An 8,874-nucleotide genomic window follows, 5' to 3' on the forward strand; every position below is an offset into this window, starting at 1 on the left:
AAGTCGTTATTTGAATTATTTCATTAACCAAAGTTTAGAGGAGTTTTCATCCGGGTATCGCCAATCCATCATAAAACATCAAAATTTCAGTTCTGTAGGGCAAGGGCATCTCGGTCATTTTAAGATTAGCTGCCTTAAACATGAAATATCTCTCTCTCTCTCTCTCTCTCTCTCTCTCTCTCTCTCTCTCTCTCTCTCTCTCTCTCTCTCTCTCTCTCTATATGCAAACAATATGCAAACAGCGCAGAAAGCTTCTGATTTCCAATGGCCGTGTGTTATTTATTGGCTGCATTCAGACAAGTATATTTGAGACCCTAAACAGGGGATGAATCACATTTTTCAATTGAGAGAGAGAGAGAGAGAGAAACATTTGCCAAGAGACGATCACAACAACCAGGAGGAGTCCAACAGATGAAGAAGAGGCATCTGACTCCAAATCCCCTGCTACAATTCTGCAAACTAACTATGAGATATCTGCTACCGAAAAGCTTTTCGAATCGAGACTCTGCCTGATCTTTGCACAGAGGAGACCTCTCCAGCCCTTCTCTTTCGACAGTTTGCTGCACGAAAGGGAACGGAAGTACTTGAAATCACACGCACCTAAACACAGACACATTTATCACGATGAGTTTCTCATGAATAACAACAAGTCAGCAACTTTAGAGAGAGAAGGTAACAAGATGCAGGACACAGAAGAGAGATAGAGAAAGTTACATCGTAGGATGCAGGAAACAGGTATGTGATATCAGACAAAGCAATTCTCTTTCGACATTTGAGGGAGGAAGAGGATTTGGGGGGGTAAGGATTGGACAGGGTGGAAAAGATGGGGGGTCGGTTTTCTTTGTCCCCATCATCGTGTGACACACGAGCTTTGGTTTCGAACTCCATTCCTTGCGGTAGAGAGAGAGAGAGAGAGGAGTGGAATGGGTGAGGAGATGGCGCATGGTATTTGTAATGGGGGAGTTTGGAGGGTAGATTTCAAAGTTTTGAATTTTGAGGGAGTTGCCTACTTTCAGTGAGAGGGTGGTGAATTTGAGAGAGAGAGAGGGCTTTTGAAATGTTTTAGAGAGAGAGAGATAGAGAGGGCTTTTGAAATGTTTTAGAGAGAGAGAGAGAGAGAGAGAGAGCGGAGCGCGCTTTAAATTTTGGGTTGTGTGGAGCCAAAACTAAAACCGTAGGGATTTGGGGCAAAGATTTTGGAGCAAATTTGAAAAATGGTCGATTGCCGCGAAGTCGTAGAGAGGGGGAAGAGAGGCTCATTTGGCAATTTTTATGCTCGACGTGGTATCCGCCGTGCACATAGACACATACACACACAAGTTAATGGCCAACCCTCGCGCCCCACTCGAACAAAGAAAATCATCCAATCTTACATGAAATTCAATTTTTTTTTATTGGGTTTTTGTAATGTCTTGTCCAATTTTATTAAGGGAAGCCTATTGTTACCGCCCTAATTGAAGCCCAGGACTCGTTCCCTCTTAAAGTCATCTCATGTATTGATGGTGCAGCTCCGACATGGCGCCTTCGTCACCACAAAGTGGCTATATCTGTGTGGTATGCACCTTGGTGCTTTTATCCACCACGGACATGGCCTCAAAGTATCTCTTTAGCTGTCACAATAAATTATCCAACTCACTGAGCATCCTAGATCCATTAAAGGTTTTGGGTTCAGGCACATATACCTTAGGAGCTTCGAAAGTACGCCACCCCCGTTGTTTACAGCCCTCTTGCACCGGGCCAAGTTGCCCTTCAACTCATCTACTTGATCCTGCAGCTTGGATAGCACAACCATCACTTTTTTCTCAAAGGCTGCCCTCACTTTTTTGTTATTTGTGTCTGCCACCTCATTAAGGTTCAGCAACATGTCAATCCTAAGGTCCTCAAGCCCAGCTACGATGCCTCCAATGCTCCGATCAATCTCCTGAAATTCGTCTTGCCCATCGCCTATGGCTAGCTCTAGCCGTGCGAATTGTTTCTCCATGGCAGCTGAGGCATTGGGACTTCCCTATTTCCTTCCTTCTTGCTGGTGTTGCCACGACCTTGCCCACCAGCCTGGTTGTCCTTAGTCACCTCAAAAGCCATAACATCCCACACTCTAAGCCCATGTGATCAACAACCCACATGAAACGTAGATCCCACAAGCAAGCCTAACGGTTCCCTCGAACCTTGGCTCTGATATCATTTGTTATGGCCCTAATTAAAGCCCCACACTTTGATTGTACGGTACTCATTCTTTAGTCCGTCAAGGACGAGTCATCCTTCCCACCATGAGCAAAACCGTGCACAAGCAAGCTTAGTATCAGTGTGCACCATCTCATACACTAGCTTAACCCACAAGTATGCATCACATACACATATATAGAAGCCAAGCACACTACAAGGGAGGGACCCACGAGTTGGCTACCAATAACCTTATAAATCCACTATAATTCAATAATGCTTTACAAGGTATGAGTTCCTAACACATTGAGGCTTGATACAAATGTGGGGTCCTCCCTTTATATAGGCTCAAGGCCTTACGACCAACGGTTATGATGAAGCTACATGTTATATATCCCATGGCTAAGAACCATCTAGCTTTAACATGGTTCTAAACCACTCCGTACAATTTTTCCCTCTAGAAGCCTATTAGAATCCTCATGAACGCTCTAGAGTTTTTTAGAACCTTCCAGGCCTAATCGACAAAAACAATAGTTATGTACATAGTGTATTAGGCATTGCTAGCACAATGCCCGGCAAAATCATTGGGGCGTGACAATAAACTATTTGAAGTTAATCTACAACAATGCTTAAAAAAGTGGATTGATACGATAGATCGTCCACCCATATATCCCAGTTGGATGGCGAGGATGTTGGTCAGATCAACAATTCAGGAAAATATTAACTAAAAATATAAAAGTTCCTAGGAGTTTTAAAAATTGGAATATATCTAGAAAAGCAAAATATAATTTATTTTAAAAAAGGATCAGTTAGTATGAATACTTCGTGGGAACCGGACTAGTCCTAATTGTTTCCAGTCCAAAACAAGCGATCCCCAATCGAGAATGCAATTTTTGCATCACCAGTCTAGAGGAAAACCCAATCCGAGCTCCTGAACTATAAATTCACTTAAGAATCTTATGTATTTAAATACAATTCAATATATCCATCTGTTTGGAGCATAAAGAACAGATCGAGTGCTTTGGAAGAAGCAAGATAAATGGTGCAAAAACAAAAATCAATATTATCATTTTTAAATTTAAATATCTTTACAAATTTCTAATGGGTCATGATTATTTGCCTTTAAAATTTTGGATCCATATATATCTCTAACATAGATTAGTGCTGGAAATGGGCAAGGTGGCCTGACCTGGCCCAGTCAACATGGCCTTAAAAACCTAAAGAGGTTAGGGCCATCCCACTCGAGCATGGGCTGGCCCTAGGGTAGTTAGGGCCAAAGCTAGCACAACCCATTGTTGGCCCTAACATAGATTTTAGTGGGACACCACAACATTACCCATTATCAAAAAAGTATTGGAATCCTTCGTAAGAAAACAATTTCACATTGTTTTCGTAGACAAACAATATGAAATTGAATATTTAGAAGACTAAATATATTTCTTAGGAGGCAGAATTATTGTATCTAAGTCTTCCGCTAACTTACCCATCTATAAAATGTCTTTATTATGTATGCCAAGTGAGGTAATTATTAAAGAAGTTGAGAAAATAACGAGGGAATTCTTTCGGGGCTCTAATGAGTGAGAAAAAATTTCATCCCGTGAGCTGGGATAATGCATATGCTCCTAAGATGGAAGGGGTCTTGGGTATATGAAAATTAAAATTGGTTAATATGTCTCCTATGACCAAGAGGTGGTAAAGGGCATTGCAAGAGGAGGATCATTTATGGAAGCGAGTTTTCATGGCTACATATGGTTTACAATGTTTTTTTCGAAGGGTTCATAGAGATAGAAGACCTTCGAATGCTTCACAGATTTAGAAAAGAATTTGGGGTTGTAAAGTGATTGTTACGAGGAATGTGAGATGGTGCACAGGCAGGCGAGTTAAAGCATCTTTATGGTATCATAAGTTATTGGGTGATGGACCATTGAGTTCACTTATCCTAATACTTTTGTTATTTTTATGCACATTGATGCAAAAGTCGGCAAGCTAAGAGATTCTCAAGGAGTACACAATTCATGGAGGCTAGATAGTGGAAGAAAGACTTATGTGATTTTTTACTAGAGAATTTTTTATTTTATTTTTTTTTGTTCACCTTTTTCTTTTATCAAAAGATCACTTACATGCGGTCTCTATTATAATAAGATAAATTTCAAAATAAAATCAACATAATACTAAAACCAAGGTCTTAATAACTTGATGCCATTGAAACAAGTATGCATTATGCTTGAGAATAAAAGATAAGATTGCAAGAAACAAAATGAAGAGTACCGGAGATTACCTCAACCTGGCTTATTACACCCCACACCGAGTCATTACCATCTGATGGCGCGGAATCAACGGTCTAGCTTCAATTTTGAATCGGGAAAGCAAATTTCGGCCAAACCACACCAATAGAACATGAACCCCTTCGATCGCAAACTCAAACCCTAGTTGAATTATCTTAGCAACCTAGTTTGAGAGATATGAACTCTCTTTTTGCTAAACCCTAAAACCCTTAGCTATATATCCATATTTGAGAGATAGGAGAGAGAAGAACTCAATAACCTAAACCTTTGGGTTCTTTCACAATGTGGGAGAGAGAAAGCTCAAACATGAAAAAGAGAAACTTCCTTAAGAGAGAGAAATAGAAAGACAAGGTGTAGAGATTTTTTGTTAGAGACAATCAATTTTTATATGATTAGGGTTTCTTAGGGTTTTCTTTAGCTTGCCTCTTCTTGTGAGATTGAACATAGACCGACGATCAAGGGTGACTTGTGGGGTGAGAGATCTGAGCCATCCATTCTAGAGATGGGCCATCAACATTATAGAAGGTGCACGAACCATTATCCCTCTTCCTAAACTACTTTCTCATCAATAGAAATTAAATAAATTAAATCTAAACAAAATATTGTGCATACCATAAAATAGCACAAGTCTACTCAATCTTTCTACAAAAACTTTCAAAGATATATCAAGTCAATATTTAATCAATATCTTCCAACCATATGGCCACACTTTATATCACCAAAAATAGGAAAAAGAATAAGGGTGGGGCATGCCACCCAAGGGAGGCACTCATGGGCCCCACCTTCTAAAAATATCGCGGGCCCATGTGGACAATAGGCCCCCATGATATTTTTATATATTTAAAATTAATAAAAATATTTTAGAATATTATTTGAATATTTAAACAATTGTAACATCAATATATTTAATTTTATAAATCCAAAACTTATAAATAAAATATCCAGGGGTTCATAAAAATTCAAATAATAATATTAAAATAATTTTCATCATAAAACAAATACAATTAAATTAATTTGATGGGAAAACGATCCATATGGTTTAGGAATCAACAATCATGTGGCACTCCACCTTCAATTGTGGACTACAGACCACACTTGCTTTATCAGACCGACCCAGTGTTTTTCATGACCCACAGTCCAAACAGGGGTTAATTAGCGGGTCACCAAAGTCCAGCCGATGAGCCAAGGGATCGTAATCCCGGACTGTAGATTTCAGGTCCTCCCCTAGAGACAAGTCAGGTCACCAAGACTTTATGCGACCACAGCTCTATGACGCATAGGGGTATCTCTCGCCCATGCATACGCTTCACCCTAAAAGGTGGATTTCTAGCTTTTCCGAATGATCTATCGATATATATGCTGTGTGATAATACATGGATGAGGTTTTGGCCCCTGTCTCTATAGGCCACCATCACACACAAGGGTCACACAATCCCTCGGCTCACTCATCCCGGCATGTTCTCCGACCTCATCAAAGGCTAACCCATAAATCCTCATCGATTTGTTCTTCATACCCAAGTAATATGGTTTTTTCTCAACCGACTGGCCTAGATAGTTAAGCACAGATCGGTATCAGCAAACCATCGTTTGTTTAGTATAATCCACGAGGGAACACACTCCCACTGAATTCATGTTCTACTATATCATTTCATTTTACAAGCACTCATAAAGCCTTTAAAGGCCACATAAACCCAACAGATTGTGCATACAAATGGGGTGCCTTAGATAGTCTTCCAACAGTTTATTACTTTGCTAGCAGAACTGAATTCAGTATATATTGCCCAACATGTTGGCAATGAGATTGTATGGGAGGTCAAGAATGATGGCCTCTTTTATGTTTAAGTCAGCATGCCGGGTAACCTATCATATTTGTTGGAGAGATATAGAACCAGATCTTAAGCAAGTATGGAAGATGCCCGTCCCGCGTAAGATTCAAGCTTTTATTCGAGGTTCTCTTGTGAAGGAAAGTATTGACTTTAGATAATCTTTGAAATAGGGGAAAAGTGATGGTGAATGCATATTTGCTTTGCAAGGAGAATGAAAAAACGGGGGAATATTTGCTTCTGCATTATCCTTTCACGTCATTGCTTTGGAGTTGGGCTTTCAATCTTAAGATGTTTGCTTGATGCTGCCTTCTAGTCATCATCAAATCTTACTCTAATTGAATCTTCCAGGATTACCATCTAAAGGTCGGATCATTTGGAAGATTTTCATAGCCTCCATCCTATGGGAACTTTGGAATGAATACAAATTGAGGGCTCTTTAACGAGCATTGAGGGTGTCAAAAGTAAGCTTCTGCATAATCTTTGGAGTTCGTTTTCAACAAAGGAGGGTTATGGGATCTCTAAAGTGTATCTTATTTTGAATTTTAAGAACCTCTTCGATCTTTTTTCTTTTAAGGTTAAGCCTTTAGATAGATGGAGACCGCCTTAAATTTAATTTTGATGGAAGCTCTATAGGTGATCTTGGCCTAAGGGAAATTGATGGTTTGGCGTGGGATTCTTTTGGTCACGTGATATTCTACTCTAGTGGCTTTTGCAGTATCTCCACAACTTATAAGGCCTAATTTTGTGCTTTATTTCAAGAGGCAAGAATGATCAAGGAAAGGAATATTGGACTCAATTGCATAGTAGAAGGTGATTTGCTTAATATTATCAATTGATGCTATAAAGTTAGCAGACCCCATAGACCTTGATAGTTGTTTGGACTGAGGTTGGGTAGAGAATGGGGTGGATCAGGTTGGATCCACTGGGATCCTGATTCCGATACGAAAAGTGTGCATCACATTTGGATCTGGATTTGGATATGGATCCAACCGGATCCAAAATATTTGGATCCAGATTTGGATCTGAAAAGTATATATGGGATCCAAATCCGAATACGGATCTGATCGTTAAAAACTTATTTTACATCTATAAAATATTATCTAACAAAACAATTCTATATATAAAAAGAAAAAGATATATATATATATATAGGAAGTGGATTCCATACGCCAATGGGTTGACTGCTATAGTAAATGCCCATGGCCCAGATTGAATATGTGCCGATCTGACGGTCGCGACCTCATTTCGTATTTGAATTTTAATTTTTTTCTATAAATACAAATCATTTGAAATTTGGAGCGTTCATTCTTCTTATCAAGGCGCACCTAATAAAATATATAAAAAATAATTCGTAAAATATAAATTGACCAAAATACCCCCAAAATATTTCGGTGGTATTTTGATCAATTTATATTTTGTAAATTAATTTTTTATATTTTTATTAGATTCTACTATTTTTGAAGAATAGACGCTCCAAATTTCAAGTAATTTAGATTCGTTAAAAAAAAAAAAAAAAAATTTCAAATACGAAATGAGATCGTGACCGTCATATCAGCCCAGATTCAATCTGGGTCGTGGGCGTTTACTGCAACAGTCGGCCCATGGGCTGGCAGGATCTTTTCCCATATGAAAGATGCTACGGTACGCTGATTCGTGTACCGCTACATTAAACACTGAACAATCTGAGTCGATCACGGATGTCTGGTAGTGTTTTATTTTTCATTTTTTTTTCTATAAATCAAAATGATTTGAAATTTGGAACATGTATTCATAAAAATATGTGAATCTACAAAAAATATCAAAAAAATATTTTACATGAAATAAATTGATCAAAATACCCCCGAAAAGTTGCAAGGATATTTTGATCAATTTATTTTTTGTAAATTATTATTTTTTATATATTTTTATTAGGTGCGCCTCACTAAGATGTCCACACGCTCCAAATTTAAGATCATTCCAATTTGTAGAAAAATTTTAAAATTCAAACACTCTTGGACAACTATGGCCGTCAGATCGACCCAGATTCAATCTGAGTCGTTGGGCATTTACTGTAGCGGTACGTACATGGGTGTACAAGAACGTTTTATATATATATATATATATATATATATATATATATATATATATATATATATATATATATAGGGTGCAATTTGTATAGAGCCGAGGCTGTAAACAATCAAATTAGAGCCCACCTTCAAATTGTGTATGGTTTCTACAAATCTTTGTGATAGCTTTAAAATATATTTTCATATTTAATTATACAATTTAAAGCTTCAAAAATAGTATAAATCGAGAAGATCTACGAAAATCTTGAAAATTGATGGTTCAAAATGCATTACGAGATGCACTATTTCCAAAACTTAAAATCCATGTTTTTCTCATGTCCATGCATCTTGATGTTGAGATGATCAATTTGACGACATTTGGGCATCAAAACAACCTCTTCTAGTGAAAGTTTTGAAGTAGGCTCTAATTTAATTGTTTAGAGCCTCGGCTCTATATAAAATTTTTCCCTTTTTTTTTATATATATGGTACGGTTTGTATAGAGCTTTGGCTCTAAGCAATCAAATTAGAGCCTACCTTCAAATAGTGTCGAGAA

The sequence above is a fragment of the Amborella trichopoda genome, chromosome 1 (genome assembly GCF_054954075.1).
Source record: "Amborella trichopoda isolate Santa Cruz 75 chromosome 1, AtrichopodaSantaCruz75HAP2 v2.0, whole genome shotgun sequence".
Classification (NCBI taxonomy): domain Eukaryota; kingdom Viridiplantae; phylum Streptophyta; class Magnoliopsida; order Amborellales; family Amborellaceae; genus Amborella; species Amborella trichopoda.